This window comes from Stegostoma tigrinum, unplaced genomic scaffold (assembly GCF_030684315.1).
Source record: "Stegostoma tigrinum isolate sSteTig4 unplaced genomic scaffold, sSteTig4.hap1 scaffold_86, whole genome shotgun sequence".
In the NCBI taxonomy this organism is placed as follows: Eukaryota; Metazoa; Chordata; class Chondrichthyes; order Orectolobiformes; family Stegostomatidae; genus Stegostoma; species Stegostoma tigrinum.
In genome coordinates this window covers 1,390,894-1,414,426 of record NW_026728811.1, presented here as the reverse complement: position 1 = coordinate 1,414,426, position 23,533 = coordinate 1,390,894, and the positions used below count along the sequence as shown (strand labels likewise).

Genomic DNA, 23,533 nt, shown 5'->3' with positions numbered 1-23,533 from the left:
GCTCTAATGACGTCTGTCGTGGGGGAGAATGATGGATGTTTTCATTTTTCAGGCTAAATGGCTCTGCCCTGTTGTCCATGTGCAATGCTGTAACCACCTGCACCAACACCCTCCCCCTCCAAAAAAGAACACAATCAAAATGTTATTACTGTGCTGATTACTCTGACACAACCAACAACAACAAAAAATAATCGCTGGGCATAGTCGGGCTGACCTTGCAGAGTAAGTGTGGTTTTCTCGCTGCTGTAATAAAACAACAATGTATCTTCAACATGCAAAGTTCTTCATTGCAGTTTATGTGCTTTAACACACTAACATTTACATTTCTTGATTCAATTGACCAAAACTAAAATCAAATGCAGCGTGTACAATGACATTGTCATTAAACATCATGGACGAAATAGTCAGGGACAAAATGAATGTGACATTGGTTCAGAGACGAGTGGAATGGTGGCAGTGGCTGTAGTGACTGGAGCGGAAGACAGTAATATCCCAATGTCACCAGTATTTAACTAGCACTTATTCTGACAGACAGAATGAAATGCAAAGCAGAGCAAGTCAATACGTTATACTTGGGAGATGGAGTGCCAAACAACAATATGATCATAGTATGATAACTTTAAATGTGATGTAGGAAATTACGTATTATGTATACACTTTTTAATCATGGGGTATCCCCAGGATATTCAAAATTAAAAGCAGATCAAGATTTCAAAATGTTAGGTGTATCTCGAGATGACAGAATAATAATAGTAGGAATACAGTTCATCCCCAGCCGGTACAGAGATGATGGGCTGAGTGACCACAGCTTTGCTGTAAATATTCTGAGATTTGTATGAAAAGTTTTCAGAGCCTGAGGGGAGATGCTTTCAGTGAAGGGCACGGATTGTGCTGTCATGAGTCATCTATTTCTGTTGTCTCATGAAGTGCAGCCACCTCTAAAATTACTTTTAATCAAAATTGATTTCCAGATATTCATGCATTTAGGATGATATTCGCATTTTTTTGGAACTTAAAAGAAGAAACAGACACTGGGGCATGATGGGTGTAATCGGCAGAATAACGCTAATGGAAACAGGAATGGATGATATTGTCAAAATCCGACCAAGCTGGGCCAGTCCAGAAAAGCAAAATGCTGGAGATTATGGAAATTTGAAACAGAAACAGAAATTGGTGGAGATGAGGCAACATCTGGAGACAGACTTTGAGTTAACATATCTAGTCTGTTATGAACCTGTTCTGAAAAAGTCATATTACAGATGCTGCTGGACTGGATAAGTTACATTCCAGAATTTCTTTTCTTTCTTTTGGACTGTCACAATTTGTCTGATCTGGATCAGAACAATAAAGCTGCCATTTGAGTTGACCTTCAAGTATTTGTGAATGATCATTAAATGAGTCATTGCAAAGTTTCCGCATTAAAGATCCCTAATATTGATGCCATGTCGCATTGAGATAAATTGCCAAGAATGGATTGAACTCAGTGCCACTGATATCGCATGGTCAGTCCTCTGATTGAAAACGATGAGGATCCTTACCACAATGTCATGCCATGCTCCTGATGTTGCTGGGCTTATACTCATTTGGCAAAGTCTTACCTTCCAAGACTTTAGACTCAACTTTGAAACCATAAAGTATCTTGATATTCTTAATAAGACACACTCATCCATGCATTTTAGCAGGCACGAGCAAGGACAATGTTTATTTTTCATCAAGAGCTCTAGAGAACGTAACATGAAGCTGCCTTCCTGAAACGCTTCCAATCCAAGTGGTGCAGAAGTACACACAGAACTGTTTATAAGGGGTTCCAAGATTGTGCAGGATTGTCTCCAATTTGCATTGATCACGTTTTTACTTCGGGTCCATGATGCCATAATGAGTGAAGTAGCATGGGCGGCATGGGAAGTTACTCTGATCTCACTTCAAATGATATTGGAACACCAGCTGAAACAATAAAGAGTGAAAGTACAGAACACTGTGCTCACTGTCCTCACAAAATTCCGAAGAATTTTCAGTATAGACTTGCAATTCTGTCAGGTGATGTTTGTCCTATTTGTGACGAGGCTATTTGGTGTCTGAAATGTACTGCTTAGGAGGATAGCTGAGGCAGGTAACATGCCAAACTATAAAAAGCATTTGGATCACCTGGTAGTGCAGTCTCAATGAGATTTTTCTCAATTGTCTGATTCTATGTGGTAGCAGCCATGAAAGGCCTGATATATTCCAAAGTACTAGCCAATGGCACTTGTTTGTCTGTTCCATCAACTGTGTTCAGAAAGTTTTTTTCAAAACCGCATCTCTCATAAAGTATCAGCACTCACTCAACCTGGGACTGCCCAGCTGTCTCTGAAAACATCCAGCTTTTTTCAAATGGTCAGTGCCAGATTATTCCAGCTGTTAATCACCGTTATTTTAATGAAGCTAATAAAATGGATACAGCTTTCCCTTCATTAGAATAATGTATTTTAGCTGTTATGTTGTCATTCCTCAAAAGAACAATAAACTCCTTGTTCCCAAATGCACATTTTGATGATGTATTTGTTTTCCTGCCAGTTCTTAACCTCCACTCCCTTCCAGTGCTGTTTCCATGATCCGGTTCCATGTTTGTGTCACTCGAATATGCATTGTCAAAGAGACTGTTTCTGTTTGAGCCAGGATTGTGAATGCTCACAAACTAACAGAACATATTGACAGGAGATTAAAACATCAGCAACCCAACTGTACTGAAACCGAGTCCTCAGCACCATTTCATGGTCCTCAGTTACTGCAGTCATCTGTGTCGTTATTCCAAAAGATGTGGGCACCATTCAGGTTTAGCTGATGAATGGCTAACAAGAGTAGTCCTTCAGTGCTGTCTGGCAGGAATTATCTCCAACAGGAGGCAAACCAAAAGCCCTCCCTTGATATTCAATGAAATAATCAACTTCCAGAAACAAATATCCTGCATGTAACTATTCATCAGAAATTCACCAAATCATAGAGTCAGAAAGTTGTGAAGAACGGAAACAGAGGCTTCAGTTTCACCTCGTCCGTGCCAACTACATATTCCAAATAAATCTTCTCCCATTTGCCACCATTTGGCCCATATCCCTCTAAACCCTTTCGAATCACATACCCATCCTTTCAAATGTTGTAATTGTACCAAAATCTAGCACTTCCCCTTGCAACTCATTCCACACACACTCACACCACCCTCTGTGTGAAAAAGTTACCCCTGACGTCCCTTCTCAATATTTTCCAGCTTACCTTAAACCCACACCGTGTAATTTTAGACTTCCCGACCCCAGTGAAAACACCTTGTCTGGATGCCCTATCTATTCCCCTCCTGACTTTACAAACATCAGTAAGGTCACCCCTCAGCCTCCGAATCTCCAGGAAAAAGTTTATTCAGTTGCCCCCTGCAGCTAAAACCTTCCAACCCTGGCAACACCGTTATAAATCTTCTCTGAACCCTTTCAAGTTTCACAACATCCTTCCGATAACAGGGAGAGAGAATTGCATGCAATATTCCAAAAGTGGCCTAACTAGTGTACAGCTGCAACAGGACCTCCCTACTACGATACACAATGTACTGGCCAATAAAAGCAAGTTGTACCAAATTCTTTCTTCACTATCCTAGCTGCCTCTGAATCCACTTTCATGGAACTATGCGCCCACTAACAGGACACGTTTTCCAGCAATACTCTCCAAGGGCTTACCATTTAGAGTACAAGTCCTGCCCTAATTTGAATTCCAAAACACAGCACATCACATTTATTCAAAATAAACTCTATCTACCACCTCGTGGCCCAGTGTCCCATCTGAACAAGATCCCATTGTACTCTGAAGTAACCTTTTTAAGTGTCCACGACATTTCCAATTTGGTGAAATTCGGGCTGGAAGTTTTCAAGGTCAATTAGGGCTGATCTAGCTACATTAAAATCCCAAATGAATTCAAAAGAAAGTCTGATTTTCCCGAAGATTATAAAACAATGTAGACATTTGTAATGATCTATCGAGCTAATCACTGTCTTTGATGTTGTGGGATATATTTGCAAAACGCAGTTCAAGCATAAAGTGAAAGAAAAAAGCAAAATCTCAGGTCACAGATAATTTAGATAACTCAGCATTTGAGAAGCAGCTGGAGGAGCATTCAAAATGCCAGAGCCTAGTGGCTGTAGACTTCTAGGTAAGTGTGATTAATGCAGTTTTGTTTGTTTGACTGGAATAGACATGCTGAGCTGAAGGTCCTGTTTGTCAACTGAATGACTCTCTGACCTTAATTTTTGAAAACAGAAAATACAGTCTTACAATTTCCATATGTTGTGAGCATCAAATGTTGAGGATTACGCTGTCCAAGGCCACACAGCATCCTGGTTTGGATATATATCATTGTCCATTCACTGTCACTTGCTCAGAATCCTGTACTTCTCCATGAAACATATCTGTTAGTGTCCCTGGGTTTCATCATCATATTCTGAATGGGAATTAGACAGAGGCAATAAATGCTGCTCTTGTCAATGAAACTCATCTCACCAGAACAAATAAAAGTAATCTGTTCTATTAAAGACATATATTCAGCCCAATCTGTTTACTAAAGCAGTTTTAATGAGAATTTAACTTTGTTCTATTCCTCTGTTCTTTCTGGAAAACCATGAAACTTTCCCGAATATTTTCATAGTGCTGTTTAAAAATCGGATTTGGAAGTTGTACCCATTGTTCTGAAAGGGAGAGCCTTCGTGGCCACATGAATTCTTTCCTTATTTTCCAGTTTATGAAGACAATAGACGTACAAACTTGGATCAGAAGTAAGTGATCAGAAAAATCAAACCCAGTCTGCCATGCCATGAGTTCTTGAAAGATCTGGATGTGGCCTCAAATAAACATTCCTCTCCACCCCTTATAACATTCGTGTGCCATTCTTAGTCAAGAATCTTTCTGCCTCTCCCTTAAGAATATTCAATTTTTTATCCTCCATCTCTCTCTGGAAAGACTTCCATAAGCACACAATCCTTTGAAAGGGTAAAAGAAATAAGTCACCATTGTCTAACTGAGATATTCTCCATTTTACAGTCCATCCACTGTTCACAAATGGAAATATTGTTTCAGCATTCAACTTGAAAAGACTGCTCAGAATATTTTGGGTTTAAACAAGACCATGTGTCATTCGCCTAAAGTCCAATAAATCCAGGGCCAGTCTGGTTATGATTTCCTCTGAAGATAAATATTTCTCACAGGAATCAGTTCAGCCAATCATCTCTGGATAGCTTCTGATTTCATCGTGCCCACAGTGCTCTCAATGCAGTCTCACCATTACCCTGGAAAAGCTTCCAAAAACTTCCCTCTTCAGCCTTGAAACTGCTCGACCACATCCTGAACAAACCAGGTACTACTGCCACATCACCTTTCTGCGTCCCTGCCTATGGAACCAGATCATCCCCGTTGGACTACAGTCCACATTCAAGCCTTCCCAATTTGACCCCGAACGTGACAATGTCTACATCCAGAACTTCAGAAGCGTTCAGTACATTAAGACATTTCAGAAGTGTTTCTCCCTGTGCCTCCTGAAACACACACTCGCAACAATGCGCCGGCATCTCCAGGCACTGCAATCCAGCCTTCCCCAGCTCAGAGCCTCCCTCTCTCAGACCTGCAAAGGAGCTCTGTTTTCTTTTATTCTTCGTAGGATCCACAACCTGAACTCACAATTCTACTCAGCTTTAGTGGACACAAAAAACCATAAGTACAGTAAACTTACTGGTGCCTACCATCCAAAACGGGCTTCCTCCACCACCCAAATCGCCAACCCTACCCAGGAACTCCCCCACAATGTGCCCGCCACCATTGGCCATGTGGCCACTGTCGGAGCCACCAGGAAAGATGTCACATCCTCCGCCGCCGGATACACCGTTTCCAGGACAGTGAATGCCACTGCCTCCATTTCCGAGTCCAACACCATAGACACTGAGGACACACCTACCGTCACCGCGGCTGCCACCTCTTACCATGCTCCGCCCACCGCCGATGCAACTCCACCCACTGCCACCGTACGTAATTCTGCCCACTGCTGACGCTGACGCAACTCCACCCGCCATTGCCGAAGCAACTCTGCCCACCGCCTCCACAGCCAGCAGCTCCAGAGGAAACAGAAAAACTGAGCCCTGCCAAGTCTACACCTTCCCTTCCTTACTACCCCCCTTACTGAGGACGAACGGTCAGTCCTCAGTAAAGGGCTCACCTTTGTCCCCCTCCACCCACAATTCAACGAGAACCGCTCATGCTTGGACGCTGAGTAGTTTTTCCACCGCATCCGCCTCCACGCTTACTTCTTCAGTCGTGAGCCTAACCCTCCCTCTACTGGCCCCTTCTCCCTCCTCCAACGCACCCACCCCTCCTGCACACCATCCCAAGACCCCCGACCCTCCCTCAACCGCTTCATCATTAACTGCCGTCATGACATCAATCGCCTCGACCTCTCCGCCCCTCCCACTCACTCCAACCTCTCCCCTGCAGAACGTGCAGACCTCTGCTCCAATCCCAACCTCACCACAAAACCCAAGGACAAGGGAGGCGTAGTTGTAGTATGGTGCACTGACCTCTACATCGCTGAGGCTGTATGCCGACACTCCTACACCACCTCCTACTGTCTCCTTGATCATGACCCCACGCCCGATCACCAAACCATCGTCTCCCAAACCATCCACAACCTCATCAACTCAGATGACCTCCCACCCACAGCCTCCAACCTCATCATTCCCCAACCCCAAACTGCCCACTTCCATCTCCATCCCAAAATCCACAAACCTGCCTGCCCTGGTTGACCCATTCTCTCCGCCAGCTCCTGCCCCACCGAACTCATCTCCACCTATCTGGACTTCATTTTCTCCTCCTTTGTCCAGGAACTCCCTACCTGCATCCGTGACACCACCCACACTCTCCACCTCTTCCAGAACTTACAATTCCCTGGTCCCCAAAACCTCATTCTTACCATGGACACCCAGTCCCTGTGCACCTGCATTCCCCATACAGATGGCCTAAAGGACCTCTGCTTCTTCCTGTCCCACAGGCCTGACCAGACCCCCTCCACTAACACTCTCATCTGCTTAGCCAAACTCGACCTCACACTCGACAACTTCTCTTTCAATTCCTCCAACTTCCTACAGATGAAGGGGATGACCATGGGTAACCGCTTGGGCCCAAGCTATGCCGCCCTCTTTGTAGGTTACGTGGAACAATCCCGCTTCCGTACCTACACTGGCCCTAAATCCCTTTTCTTCCTCTGTTACATTGACGACTGTATCAACGCCGCCTCATGCTTCCAGGAAGAGCTCAAACAGTTCATCCACTTCACCAACACCTTCCACCCCAACTTTAAGTTCACGTGGACAATTTCTAATACCTCTCTCTCCTTCCTTGGCCTCTCTATCTCCATCTTCAGCAACCACCTAGAAATCGATATCCATTTCAAGCTCACCAACTCCAACAGCTACCTAGAATACACCTCCTCCCACCTACCTTCCTGCAAAAATGCCATCCTCTATTCCCAATTCCGCCACATCTGCTCCCAGGACGAGGCATTCCACCACTGTGCATCTCAGATGTCTTCATTTTTCAAGGACCACAACCACCTCTCTCAGTGATCGAGAACGCCCTCAACCATGTCTCCTGCATTTCCCACAACTCATCCCTCACACCCCCTCCCCGCAATAACAACCAAAACAGAATCCCCCTCCTCCTCACGTACCACCCCACCAACCTCCAATCCAACGCATCATCCTTCGACACTTCAGCCATCTGCAATCCAACCCCACCATGAAAGACATTTTTCCCTCCCCACCCTTATCTGCTTTCTGGAGGGACCACTCTCTCCATGACTCCCTTGCCTGCTCCACACTCCCCTCCAGCCCCACCACACTCGGCACTTTTCCCTGCAACCGCAGGAAGAGCTACACGTGCACCTATACCTCCCCTGTCCCCCCCATCCCAGACCCCACATCTGTTATTGCGGTATACTGCATCCGCTGTTCCCGTTGTGTCACCCTCTACATCGCGGAAACCAAGTGGCGGTTTGGGGACCACTGTGCAGAACACCTATGCTGGCTTCACACTCAACAACTGCACCTCCCAGTCGCAAAACATTTCAAACCCCCCTCCCATTCCTTCGACGACATGTCCATCCTGGGCCTCCTGCAGTGCCACAACGATTCCACCTGAAGGATGCAGGAACAGCAACTCATATTGGGAAACCTGCAGCCCAATGGTATCAATGAGGACTTCACAAGCTTCAAGATCTTCCTACCCTACCGCATCCCAAAACCAGCCCAGATTGTCCCCACCTCACTAAACCTGTTCTTGCCCCAACCTATCCCTTCCACCCACCCCATTTCCTACCTCCTAACCTCATCCCGCCCCTTGACCTGTCTGTCCTCTATGGACTGACCTATCACCTCCCTAACTCCCTACCTACACTCACCTTTCCTGGCTCCATCCCCGCCCCTTTAACTTGTCTGTCTCCCCTCCATCTATCTTCTCCTCTCTCCAACGTCTATCCACCTCCCCATCTCGCCCGATTTATTTAAGCCCCCTTCCCCTCCCCAACATCTGATGAAGGGTCTAGGCCCCAAACGTTGGCCTTCCTGCTCCTCTGATGCTGCTTGGCCTGCTGTGTCCATCCAGCCCCACACCTTGTTATCTCAGATCCTCCAACATCTGCAGTTCCTACCATCTCTGTTGGAAAAGCTCAGAGATCATGGGAACTGCATTAAAACTGCCCGAAACACCAGCTTTTGTGCCCCTGAGATGCTGCTTGTCCTGCTGCGTCCATCCAGCCCCTCACTTTGTTTTGGTGGAAAAGCTCAGCCTGTCTGCAGCATCTGTGAAGGATCAGGCAGAGTTTAACGTTTCGGATCCGGGGACCCGCCCCCAGAATTGTGGCCTCGTCCTCTGATTGGTTGGAGAACAAGCACATCCGGGGCCTTCTTCCTGTTCCGCCTCTTGCTTGTTATTGGTCGTTAGATGTTTTGGTCAGCTATGGAGCATGCGTATTGGGAGGGATATCCGGAATGAAATGGTCCTCCATGAGAGCCACAAGCGGTGAGTACAGGTTGAAGGGGAGGGCAGCTTCGGTGCTGTATTCGAGTAAGAGGGCTGCATGACAGCTCAGTTTAGGTCTCAAGTCTCAAACAGGGGTCTTCTGGTGCTGCGTGTAGATTGCAGAGAGCCTCAGGCTTCCTCCCTGAAACAGGCCCAGACTGTCCTGTGAGAGGGAAAGCCCTGTCAGGTTTTACCCTGTCAAGCCACTTCAGAATGTGATTACAGCAATGAGAGGTGTTCTCAGTAAAGCAGAACTCCAATGTGCACTCATTGGTTAGAGGTCTTTCCACTGTGACCTGTGTTAGCACCCTCGCTGAGTTTTTAAAAGTCATTTTGGCTTGAACCTGTGAGTTGAACGGTGACGTCTGGGCTGTGAGCAGCAGTTGTGCTTAAAAAATACAAAATCAATTATTGGTTTCTGAGGCCAGGCCTGAAAGTTAATTGCTGGATGTTTCTTATTCAAAAACTGTGTAGACTCTTGGCCATTAATAAGGTCAGCATCTGAGAACAGGTGCCAGCAAGTCTGGGAGGGAACATGGTCAAACAGAAGGACTTTACAACAGGGGCTTTCTGAGAAAAGGTATTTATCTGCTGATGTGACAGGGTAAAGATTTGACAATCCTCTGTCCATGTGAAACAGTGCATCATGGAAACTGCTTATGTAATGTGGTCAGTTTTGTTTTTTTTAAATTTATCTTGTGACTGTCTTTGGTGTGAATGGGGCTGGTATCAAAAGCTAATGATTTAAATCATTGCTGTGTACACTGAAGACTGTTTGCAATATGCTTGTCCTCGTGCCTGAGACTGATGGAAAAGTGTCCGTCTTCATGCACATCTTTGCTGAGCTGACTGCTGGTGTGGCAGAGGCTCAGAGAAAGACCAGAGTGGAGGGAGAGAGCTGCACAGGGTGTGGCTGTGTGGTTTGCATATTGGGGTTATTCTTCGCCCATCACCCCAACACAAAATCCAGCCAGTTGTTTCTCTCATTGTCCCTCTTCCCCAACTTTACCCCCTCCTGTACCCCCAGCCACTGTCCCACCCCACAGGTCCCCCAGTATCAGCAAACGTCCAAAGATATTTCTGACATACTATGTTGCTTTTCTCAGGGCATTCAACAACTTGAAAACTGGATTGAAAATGAGAGACAGAGCAGCCACTCCAGAAGCTTCCAAAATCACGCTGCACCTTCTTGAACTGCTGCGATCCATGTGGTGACGTAGCTCCCATGTTGCAATTTGGTAAGGAGTTATAGGATTTTCATCCAGTGGTGATAAGGTTGTGCTGATATTTGTGTCAGTTGTAATCATTTTGTTCTTATTCCACCTTCACCATATTAGAAACATAGAAAATAGGAACAGTTGCAGGCCATTGTAGCTTTTGATCCTTCTCCGATAGTCACTTTGATCATGGCTGATCATTCTACTCAGCCTCTTCCCACGTGATAGTCATACCCTTTGATCCCTTAAGCCCTCACAACTATAATATCGTCGTCGTCGTCATCATCATCAGCATCAGTGTTTGGCCTTAACTGCTTTCTGTGGCAGCAAATTTCACAGGGTCACCAGTCTCTGTTTTTTTTAAAAAAGGTTTCCTCATTTCAGCCGTTAACAGCTTAGCCCATGCCCCTAAGATCTGACTCCCTGGTCATTGACAACATCCGTCCTGAATTTAGGCTTGTTAGAATGTTATTGGCTTCTGTGAAATCTTTCCTCATCCTTCTAAACTAGGGCGGCACGGTGGCTCCGTGGTTAGCACGGCAGCCTCACCGCACCAGGGACCCAGGTTCGATTCCAGCCTCGGGCAACTGTCTGTGGAGTTTACACATGCTCCCTGTGTCTGCGTGGGTTTCCTCTGGGTGCTCCGGTTTCCTCCCACAGTCAAAAGATGTGTAGGCTAGGTGGATTGGCCATGCTAAATTGCCCGTAGTGTTCGGGGGTACGTGGGTTGGAGGGGGATGGGTCTGTGTGCGATACTTCAAGGGGTGGTGTGGACTTGTTGGGCCGAAGGACTGTTTCCACACTGTAGGGAATCTAATCTAATCTAAACTCCCGTGAATTTCATCCTAACCAATCAGTGCTGGACTTATACGTAAGTCTTGCCATTCCAGGAATCAGTCTCATCAACTTTGTGAATAGCGTCCATAGACAGAACATCCTTCTCCAGATAAGAATTCCAAATTTGCACATACCATCCCAGGTGTGGTCTCACTAAGATCCTGTACAATTTCAGCAAGACATCCCTGCTCCTGTACTCAAATGCTGTCACTCTGAGGGTCAAAATACCATTAGCCCTCTTTGCCCCCCGTTGCACCTGCATGCTTACTGTCAGTGACTTGTGTTTTCCTAGTTTTGTAATCCAACTGGATAGTCTTGAACTTATCCACATTATATTTCATCTGCCTTGCATTTTTGCCCCACTCACTCAACTCCAAGTCACACTGAAGCATGCTTGCATCTTCCTCACAGATCACTGTCCTAATCCTACAAGCTTGCAGATACGATATTCAAGTTTTCTCATTTAAATAGCTAATAGACGATGTGAGTACCTGGCGTCCATCACTGACCCCTACACTATCACACTGGTCACTGGCTGGCACACAGAAGCAATCAGATCTCATATGCTTTAACTTTATTTGCTAATCTCTTCTGTGGGACCTTTTGAACGCCTTCTCAAAGCGCACATGAGCATCATCCACTGGATTTTCAACTCCAAATGAAACTTTCCAGCAGTTTTGTCCAGCATGACTTCCCTTTCATAAATCCATACTGACTCTAATTCTGTTACTGTCTTCCAGTGTTACATTAAGGTCTATAATTCTCAGGCTTCTCCCGACATCCCTTCTAAAACAAAGGCATAATATTAGCCATTTCTGGCCATCTGGCGCCTCACCCATATTTATAGATGATACCAACATTTTTGCAATTTCTTCCCTTCCCATAATGTCTTGGGATACATTAGATCAGGTGCTGAAGATTTATCCATCTTCATATTTCCAAGACATTTAACTCTTCCTCTCCTGCAACATGAACTGTTTCCAAAATGTCAAAAATTATTTGAGTTCTGCAGCCTCCTTCGTTCCAACTTGTCCATGCCGACCAGTTTCCCAAACTGAACGAGTCCCACTTGCTTGTGTTTGGTCCATATCCCTCTCAACCTTTCATATTCATGTACCTGTATAAATGTCTTTTAAATATTGGAAGTGTACCTACATCTGCCACTTCCGTTGGCGGTTCATTCCACATAGAAACAACCTTCTGTTTGAAAGAGCTCCCACTTGTCTACCTTTAAATCTTTCTCCGCTCCCTTTAAAAATATACCCTCCAGTTTGGACTCCCCTCTACAAGGGAGAAGACCCTTGCTGTACACATTATACCCCTCATGATTTTATAAACCTCTCTAAAGTCATCCCTCAACCTCCTATTTTCAAGTGAAATCCTAGTCTCTCCTCATAACTCATACCCTCCAGTACTGGTAAACTATGGACTGTAAGTGTGGCATGAAGCCACCCAGAGTAGAAAGTTAATCCAACCACGAGAAGCATCACATAGTCTCCATCTGTTTGGCCCTTCGTCAAATAGTTTGGCAAAAGGGACTGTCCAACTTCATACATAGAGAGTGAACGTTTCAGCTGGTTTTCTCCAGCCCCCTAGTCTTGAAATACCTCACGTGAATGAAAAGGGAACTTCCATTCACCTTATCTGTACTCTTCATGATTTTATAAACATATAAGTCCACGCCTCCAATTCTTAGACTGCAGTGGAAAAAGATCCCAAGCGATCAAGCCTCTCCTTAGGACTCAAAGCCTCCATTCCTGGCAACATCCTGATAATTTTTTTCTGAACCCTTCCAAGCATGATGATATTCTTCGTATGACAGGAGATCCGAAGTAGACACATTATTCCAGAAGAGGCCTCACTGATGTTCTGCACAACTTCAACATCACATCCCAACTCCTATACACAAAAGATCTGAGCAGTGAAGGCAAGCAGGCTAAACACCGACTTAACCACCCTTTCTACATGTGATGCCAACCTCACAGAATTAAGGGCCTGAACCCTGAGGTCTCTCTGTTCGACAACACTAACCCCAAGACCCTACGTTTAATTGTCTACGTCCTGATCTTGTTTGTTTTACCAAAATGAAATAACTCGCCTTTATCCAAATTAAACACCACCTGCCATTCTTCAGCCTGTTGACCCTATAAATCAAGATCTCTTTGTAATCTTGGACAGCCTACTTCGCTGTCCACTATCCTGCTTATTCTGGTGTCATCTGCAAACTTACTGACCATGTCTCCACTATTCTCATCTAAATCGCTTTTTTATATAAAGTCAAACAAAATTAGAGCGAGCACTGAACCCTGTGCAACACCTCTGGGAACAGGCCTCCGGTCTGATAAACAACCCTCCACCACCAGTGTCTGTGTCCTGTCACTAAGCCATATTTGTATCCAGTTGACAAGCTCCCCCCGAGTCCCATATGATCTAACTTTACTAATTAGTCCTCCTTGTGGAACATTGTCAAAGGATTTAGTCTTCTCAATATAAACTACTTCCACCACTCCGCCCTCAATTATCTTCTTTGTTACTTCTCCAAGAAAATCAATCAACTAATCATTCCTATCTCTCCAAATACATAAATCCTACATTTCACAATTACCTTCAACTACATGCCCAAAACCGAAGTCAGACTCTCAGCTCGATAGTTCCCAGGCTTCTCCTTATGTCCCTTAAACGAAGGCACAATTTTAGCCACTCTCCAGTGATCTGGCACCTCACTCGTAATTATAGATGATACAAATATTTCTGCAAGGGGGCCCCATGTTTTCTCTTTAACTTCCCACAACATGGTTTGATGCACTAGAGCAGGACCTAAAGGTTTAAAGTCAGAGTGTAACACAGCACGGAAACAGGCCCTTCGGCCCAAACTGGTCCATGCTGACTCTGTTGCCCACTCAACAAGTTCTAATTGCCTGCATTTGGTCCACGTCCCCCTACAAACACTTTCCATCTATGTACCTGCCCAAATGTTTTTTTTTTAATTGTTCTTTTTGAGCCTGTCTCAACCACTTTCTCTGGCAGCCCGTTCCAAATATGCACCACTCTCTATGTGAAGAAGTTGCTCCTCGCATCCTCCTTAAATCTGCCCCCTCTCACCTTAAATCTGTACACTCCAGTTTCCCATTCCCCATCCCTGGGAAAAAGACTACATGCATTCTTCCTATCTAAGCCCCTCATGATTTTATCCACCTCAGTAAGGTCAGCTCTCATTCTCCTACATTCCAAGGAATAAAATCCAATCCTGGCCAACCTCTCCTCAGAACCCAGGCCTACTATTCCTAGCAACATCCTTGTAACTCCTCTTTGCACATTTTCCAGTTTAGCTATGCCTTTCCTGTAACAGTATGACCAAAACTGTGCACCGCACTGCAAATGTGGCCTCTCCAATGACTTGTACATCTTTAATGTCCCAACTCTTATAAGCACTGCCTTGACCGAAGAAGGCCGGCCTGCTAAATGCTTTGCTCACCACCCTGTCTACCTGTGATGCTGCTTTCAACCAACTATGTACTTGTACTCCTCAGTGTCTCTGTCCCACAATACTCCTCAGAACTTACGATTCACTGTATGGCTCTGACCTCGGTTGAACTTTCCAAAGGCCAACACCTCACACTTAGCTGTATTGAATTTCATTTGGCAATCCTCAGCCCACTTCCCGCTGTAATTTTTGATAACTTTCACTGCAATCAGTGATACCTCTTAATGTTGTATCATCCGCAAACTTACTAATCATGCTGTGTACATTCACATCCAGATCGTTTATGAAAGTGAAAAATAACAAAGGTCCCAGTACTGACCCGTGTTACACCATGAGCCACAGGACTCCCGTCCAAGAACCAACCTTCAGCCATCAGGCTCTTATTCCTACCATCGAAAACATGAGCTAGCTCTCCCTGGATCCCGCACAACCGAACCTTCATGACTAGCCTGCTGTACAGGTCCTTGTTAAAGGCCTGACTAAAGTCCACATAGACAGCATTCTCTGCCTTACTCTCATCAATCCTCTTGCTTACCTCTTCGAAAAGCATGAATAGATTTGTCAGACATGATTCTTGTGCACAAAGCCATGATGACTATCCCAAATCAGACCTTGAATATCCAAGCATTTGTGCACCCACTCTCTGAATATCTTCTTCAATGCCGTGTCTACCACTAGTTCAATGGACTGTAGTCCCCTGGCTGGTTTTTGCTACCTTTCTTAAACAATGAGACAACACTAGGCACCTTCCAGTCTTCTGGAATTTCAGCAATGGCAAAAGATGAAGCAAAAATCTCTGCAATTTCTTCCGCAGCCTCCCGCAGTGTCCGAAGCTGGACTTCATCAGGTCCAGTGGATTTATCAACCTTAAAGTGCTTTAAGGCTGTAAACACCTCCGCGATGGTCCAGAACATCCCCACTTACTTCCCTTTTTTTCCTTAGCATCCATGATTCTCTACTTAATAAACACTGAGAAGAAATTCATTAAAATCTCCCCCATCTCGGTGAACTGTTTTCAAACCAAAATATTTCTACTCCTGACTTGTCTAGCCTCCATTTCTTTCTCAACAGTAAAAACTGATGCAATATATTCCTTTACGATCCCTCTCTCCTCCTGTGGTTCAACACAAAGTTGACCTTTTTCAACTTTATGGAGCCCTGCTTGCTCTCTCGGTGCTCTCTTCCTCTAAATGCACTTGCAAAAACTCTGAATTATTCTGAAGCTTATTTACCATGGCAGTTTCAAGTTGCTTTTTTGCCGTCCTGACGTCCTGTTTAAGAATTCCCCTAACACTATTTACACTGTTCAAGATATTCATTTGAGCCAAGTTGTTTGCATCTAATAATTTATTATTATTATTTTCTTGACTGAAACCTGAGTATCTTTTTCACCCATTGTTCTCTAATCCTACCAGCTGTACCTTTCACTCGAAAAGGGACATAATGACTCTGAATTATCACACTTTTGAAAGCCTCCCACTTATCAGACATCCTTATACCTGCAGTCTACTCCTGATACCTTTTGAAAGTTACAAGAACAGAAGTTGCTGGAACAGCTTACCAAGTCTGCCAGCATCTGTGAGGAAAAATCAGAGTTAACATTTCGGGTCAGTTGATCCTTCCTCGGAACTTTTGAAAGTTCTTGTCTTATATCATTAAAATTTGCCTTCCTCCAATTGAAAACTTGTAATTTTTTTCTGGAAGACACATCCTTTTCAACAACTGTTTTAAAACTGATAGAATTACTATCACAAGATTCAAAGTTTCTCTGTTCTGCCACTTCAGTCACTTGCTGTGCCTTATTAACCAAGAAAAGCTTTTTATTTTCATAGGAACATTGATTTATTGGTAAAGAAAACTTTATTGAACACATTTCACAAATTACTCACCATCCAAATCTTTAACACTCTGTCAACCCATTTAAATGTTTGGAAACTGTAGATCACTAACTATTATAATCTTATTATTCTTACACCTATCTGAGATCTCTCGGCACATTTGTTCCTCAATTTCCCTCTGACTATTAGGAAGCCTATGGTACAATCCCATGAGATGATCGTTCCTTTTTATTTCTAATTTCAACATATGTTTTCATTGGATGGTGTTTCTAAAATATCTCTTCTGGTGATAGCAGCAATGTTTTCCTTATTAATAAAAGCTACTCCCTCACCTGTTTTGCCCCCCTTTCGATCTTTCCTCTGAAATCTGGAACATTATTACAGGAAAAATATCTTGCAGGAGTTGGATGAAGTGGAAAAATTCTTCCTACCAAAATGAATGGAGCAAAATATTCATTAAATGGAATTCTGAAGTGCAGAAGAATTTAAATTAAGAAATTGAGTTTCAGAGTTAGTGTGCAGATATAGAATGTTATCAGAGGGTCATACAGCATGGAAACAGGCCCATCGATACAACTAGTTCATGCCGACCATGTTCCCAAACTAAACTAGTTCCATCTTCCTGCGTTTGGCCCATATTCGCACTCAACCTTTCAAATTCATGTACTTATCTGAATGTTTTTTGAACATTGTAACTGTACCCACATCCACCACACTGAGCACTCTGTGTAAAACAAAAAGTTGTCCGTCATGTCCTTTTTAAATCTTTCTCCCCTCATCTTAAAAAAATGCCCCTGGTTTTGAAACCCCCCACCTGAGGGAAAATACCTTTGCTATTCCTTATCTGTGTCTCTCATTATTTTATTAACCTATATAAGGCCATCTCTCAACCCCTTAGCTTCCAGTGAAAGAAGTCCCAGCCAATCCAGCGTATTTTTATAACTCAAACCCTCCATTCCCAGCAATATCCTGGTAATTTTGACCAAACCCACTCCAGTTTAATAATAATCTTCCCATAACAGGACGACCAGAGCAGCACACAGTCCGACCGAAGAGGACTAGCCAACATAACTTCCCAAGTCCTGTACTCAGACCTGAGCAATGAAGACAAGTGTGCTAAACGCCTTCTTAACCACCCTGTCTACCTGTGATGCAAATTTCAAAGAATGATGTACCTGAAACCCGAGGTTTTTTTCTGTTCTGCAACACTACCGAGAGCCCAACCATTAATTGTGTAAGTCCTGCCTTTGTGAAGTATTGTGTTGTGGTAAAACAAACATTTATGCAGATAAAATTCAATCTGCCATTTATCAGCCCATTGCTCCAATTGATCAAGATCTCTCTGAAATCCAGAAAGCCACGAGGCCATCTCCCTTGTTATGACAACAAGTAATAATCAATTAAAAGATGTTCTGCTTCATTTGTACAAGGAAGGGGTCAGACCAAATCTCAAATACCGTATCAGGTTTTGGCCTTCCGTTCTTTTATTCAAAGTGTCTCAGAGGAGGTTTACAAGATTGAAACCTGCAATCAGTGGGTTGTCTGAGGAAGATGGACTGGGCAGGAAAGATGGTAAAGGATTTGTCAGGAGCTGCTGATTAAAACAGGAAACTCATGTGAACCAGGATATAGGGTGTAGTGAAGTAGAGTCTGTTTGGGTTGAGCTGAGAAACACCAATGGACAGAAAATGACCTTAGTGCTGCATATGGACCCCAAGCTGCAGTAATATTGGGGAAGGCATTAGGGTGGAATTGAGAGATACAAGGCATAAAGTTATGGCTTTAATTACAGGTGACTGCAACCTACTTATAAATTGCCCAAATCACACTGTACCAGTACAGTGCAGGAGGAATCCTTAGTGTCTATACGGTACAATTTTATGAATCAACATGTTGAAGAAGCAGATGGGTTTTGTACAATGAGGATGGAATAATTGACAATCCAGTTGAGTATGGGCCCTTAAGGTTGGATGAGTGACCACAATAGGATAGAATTCTTCACAAAGCTGGAGAGTGATCATGGGATGTGCGGGAGTGGAATGTCTTATCGTGGGAGCAGATGCAACGGAGGCGGAGGAATTGGGAATAGGGGATGGAATTTTTTGCAGGAGCGTGGGTGGGGGGGAGGTGTATTCTAGGTAGCTGTGGGGGTCCTGCACTTTGTAACAGTACAGTGCAGGAGGAATCTTTAGTGTCTATATGGTACAATTTTATGAATCAACATGTTGAAGAAGCAGATGGGTTTTGTACAATGAGGATGGAATAATTGACAATGCAGTTGAGTATGGGCCCTTAAGGATGAGTGACCACAATAGGATAGAATTCTTCACAAAGCTGGAGAGTGATATTGTAGTTTCTGAGACTCAGGTCCTGTAATTAAATGAAAGAAGTTAAAATGGTATGAGACACGAGCTAGTTGTGATAAATGGTGAATCAGTGTTTAAATGGATGATGGGAAATGGGTAATGACAAACATTGAAAGAGGACAATGACAAGCTGTGGAAGTTATTCATCGCAGCCTGGCATAATAACAAAATGGGAAACATGATCAAACCACAGCACAGAAATGGAAATGAACAGGTATTAAATTTAAGGAAGCAGCATACACAATTAGGCCAATAAAACAACTGACAACAGGATTGGGAGCAGTTTAGATTTCTGCAAAGGGAAACAAAGGGATTCAATCAGAGTGACAAAACAGAACATGAGTGCATGCTTGCAGGGACCATACACCCAATAAAATGTTGTTTTATATTCATTTACAGGACATGGACTTTGCTGGCTTGGCCAGAATTTATTGCCCATCTGTGATTGCACAGAGGGCTATCAAGTGTCAGCTGCATTGCTGTACGGCTGGAGGCACTCACAGACCAAACCAGGTAAGGATAACAGTTCCTTTCCCTGAAGGATATTAGTGAGCCAGATGGGTTTTTCCTGACGATCAACAACGGTTTCATGATCATCATTAAACTCTTAGTTGAAGATTGGCAGTGAAAGACTGGTCAAGAAGAATATAGGCTCTCCTTACAAGCAGAAACAAGGAATTTATAATGGGGTGCAAAGTGATTGCAGACCAATTAGATATGTCTGACGTTTTCAATAAGGAGGATACAAATAACGTCCCAAAATTAAGGGGGATCACAGGGTCTAATAGGAAGGTGGAATCAGTATTAGTAGGAAAATGATATTGGGACAACTAATGGGATAACAGGCAGATAAATCCCCAGACACTGATAACCTTCATCTCAAAGTACCTTAGGAAGTGGCTGTAGAAATAGCAGATTCACAAATGGTTTTCCTCCAAATTCTCTAGACTCAGTTTTTATGGATTGGAGGATCGCTAATGTAACCCTAATATGTAAGAAGGGAGTGAGAAAGAAAACAGGGAATGTGCATAAAATTGATAGTTGAAAAAATATTTTCGGGTCAGCTATAAAAGATGGAATAACAGTGCACTTGGAAGGTAGTGTCAAGATCAGCCAGAGCCAGTGGAGCCTTTTTCCGTGCTGTAGACTCTGCGTTGGACGTGAATTCCCTCTACACCACTCACCATCCTGACTTGGAAATGTATTGCTGGGTCAAAATCCTGAATTCTCTCCCTCAGAGCATTATGCGTCCACCTACCATTCATGGGCTACAGTGGTTCATGGACACAGAACACTGCCACCTTCTTAATGACAATTAAACACAGCCAGCAATGCCCACAGGATTTTGTTTAAAAAAAAACTATCGAGGCCAAGTGGGAAGGTTGAATTGAAGACTAAATAGATCAACTTTGACCTTTTTGAAGCTCGAGAGGCAGAATGGATAACTGATTCCTAATTTGTGTGTTCTCTACTCCTATTAAAATGCATCATCTCACCAGGAATGATGTATTCCCTGTAAGTTGGAAGGATGACAGCTGATGTGATTAAAACTTTTCAAATGTAAATTGAAGCTGGTCGGGGTGTAGAGAGGAACTAATCCACTGGGTGAGTGAAGTGGGAGCACAAACACCCTCCTCACCCACAGTAATCAGACAAGACTTGAGCTTCTTTGTCCTGCGGTTTATTCAAACGTAGGAATGAGGAACAAGTGTGGGTCACTCGGCCCCTCGAGCCTGCTCTGCGACTCAATAAAATCACTGCTGATCTAATTTCAACCTCTGCTCTATGTGCCTATATATCTCAGAATATCTTTCATTGTCTTGGTCAACAAGAATCTGTCTCTGCCTTTAAAAAAAAATAGATGCTGCATCCACTACCTTTTTACGAAGGGAGTCACAAAGATTCTCAGCCCTCAGAGAAAATAAATGTTCCTCACTATTTCAAATGGACTCACCCTTACCTTTCAACAATGACCCTCAGTTCTAGATCCTTCCACAAGAGGGACCATGTTTTCACCATGCATCTGGTCAGGTCCCCTCAGGATCTTTCATGTTTCAATTTAGTCTCCTCTTTCTTTTCTAAACTCCAGACAATACAGGCCGAGCCTGTATTTTCCTCTAGATCATTCCAGATATTAGTCCATTGAATCTTCCCTGAAATGTTTCATAACAACCTTCTTTAAGTCGGGTGACCAGAACTGAACACAGTACTCCAAATACAAATCCCACCAGTGCAAAAGGGGAATTAATTATCGAAAGGAGGACCATGAATTCCGACTTGCTTACAGGAATGCATTTTCAGCAAGCCTCGGTCATTTACACGTATCCAGTTACAGAGTGACACAGGTTATGGTCAGATAGGTGTACGGTTTGTATTGTTACACCGACAGCATTGTTGTGGTCTCACTGAAACCTCCCACTCTGGCTCTGCACAAATAATGATTGGCTCTGCAGCCAGTTCCCACAGCCTGATTTGTCCTGTATTTTTCATCTTCTGTCCTTTCAAAGATATCAAATGATCCAAGTGAAATAGCTCAGCAGGACTGACAACATCTGTGAAGGAAAGAACAGAGTTAATGTTTTGAGTTCGGTGACCCTTCCTCTGAACTTGAGAAAGGATCATCAGACCTGAAACATTAACCTGTTTTTTTCATTCACAGATGTTGCCAGACCTGCTGAGCTTTACTAGCAAATTATTTTTCACTCCTGATCTACAGCATCTGCAGTTTCTAATGATCCAGGTGACAATCTAGCAGCTTTCATTCTACTTTTAACTGTTGTAAATTTATTTTTCCAGGGAATTGGAAAGGAAGTATTTACTGACAGGCTGCTCAACTCAAACTTTGGATCAAGAACTGTCAGATTCACTTCATTCTCAGGAGCTTTGAACATTTAAGGAACAAGTGTCATTCACAGTGAAGAGAAACCATACAGGTGGTCTGTGTGGACAAGCCTTCAGTCAATTGTCTGGCCTGTCGATACGTAAATGCAGTTCCCTGGTTTCTCTGTGCTGTGCGTGTCCTTGTCTTTGTCCAGATTGGGCGATCAGGTGAAATTGAGACAATGCAGAGAGAAGGCCTATTTTTTTCTTGTTGTGAATGTGTTTTTGTTCTTCCTTATTCTCCTGTTGGACGTGGGTATTGCTGGTCAGGACAGCATTTGTTGTTCATCCCTAATTTACCTTGAACTGATGTCAGAGGGCAGATAGGGATCAACCATGTTGTTGTGGGCCTCAAGCCACTTGTATGCCAGACCAGGCAAGGACTTCCCTTCCAAAGGGACATGAATGAATGGGATTTCAGGAAATTAAAGCCATGGCCTCTGTTCCTGAAATTCAAGTTTACTTTCCAGATTTTATTCATTGAATTTAAACTCCAGCAGCTGCTGTGTCTCAGTCCCCAGGGATTATCACCACTGCACTGCTATCTCTCCGCTGTATTGCCTTACTGTAGAGGATAATGTTCACTGTTCAGATCATCCCAGAGTGACAGAACAGGAGAAGGCCATTTGGACCATCACACCGGTGTTGGTTCTTGTTGAGAAAGGGATTGAGTGAAAGGAAAAAGTACCAGCTGATGCATGTTTGCAACATTTACAATGTGTGCCATGTCAGGATAAATGTGGTTTAATGTAGATTGAAGTGGTTACTGAGAGCAAGAAGCTGATGCAGAGACAATGTGAGCAAAATTAACTTAGCTGCTAACAAACATCAATTTGTTGGTGACGACAGCAGAGAATGGTTTCAATCCAGTGACCTTCTGGGTAATGGGCCCAGCATGCTCCCTTTACACCACGCCCTGCCAGGTAACTCAACTGGAACACATTTGACTTCCTTCTTGCTTTCGAATGGCAGTGCGCACACACACACACACAAACACACACACAAACACACACAGACTCACACACACCAATGTATGATTAACTTACACACAATGTCACAAAGCTGCATTAGAACATTATTCAAACGAGCCACCACACACTGCAGCGCAGAGCAGAAGAAAATCACCTATACAGCGTATTCAAAAAGAATGGGAACCCTATGAACACAGTCTGCCGATTCCGCAGCAATAAACCCAAACAAACAGGCAAAACGGGCTCAGAAACCATAACCACGCTCCCCTACATCAAAGACATTTCCGAAATGACTGCCAGACTACTCGGACCTCTTGGCATCAGGGCAGCCCACAAACCCACCAGCACACTAAAACAGCAGCTAATGAACTTAAAAGACCCTAAACAGACAACAAACAAAACAAACGTCATCTACAAAATACCTTGCAAGAACTGTGACAAACACTACATTGGACAAACTGGCAGAAAGCTAGCCACCAGGATACATGAACATCAACTAGCCACAAAACGACATGACCCACTATCATTCGTATCCTTACATACAGATAAGGAAGGACACCACTTTGATTGGGACAACACATCCATCCTAGGGCAAGCCAAACAGAGACACGCACAAGAATTCCTAGAGGCATGGCATTCCAACCGGAACTCCATCAACAAACACATTGGCTCCAAATCAATCTACCATCCCCTGAGAAAAAGAACAGGAAATGACATCACCAACCCAAGGAAACCTAACCGGATAAATAGAACGCGGGACATAACGCCAGTGCTTCATCGGAGGCTCACTGATGATGTTACCTAGAATGATGACGCAACGTCTGAAAAATAACCTTCCAGCTCAGCGAGCAAACTCACATCCAGAACA

At 43.8% G+C, this 23,533-nt stretch overlaps 1 long non-coding RNA gene across 1 annotated transcript; it reads left to right on the top strand.

The window, feature by feature from the left end:
* The first annotated feature begins 8,895 nt into the window (after positions 1-8,895).
* Positions 8,896-23,189, top strand: LOC132209332 (uncharacterized). The gene is made up of 4 exons (XR_009445439.1): positions 8,896-9,072; positions 10,179-10,310; positions 19,214-19,327; positions 21,611-23,189. It is a non-coding gene; the product is annotated as an uncharacterized LOC132209332 (long non-coding RNA).
* Positions 23,190-23,533: the final 344 nt, after the last annotated feature.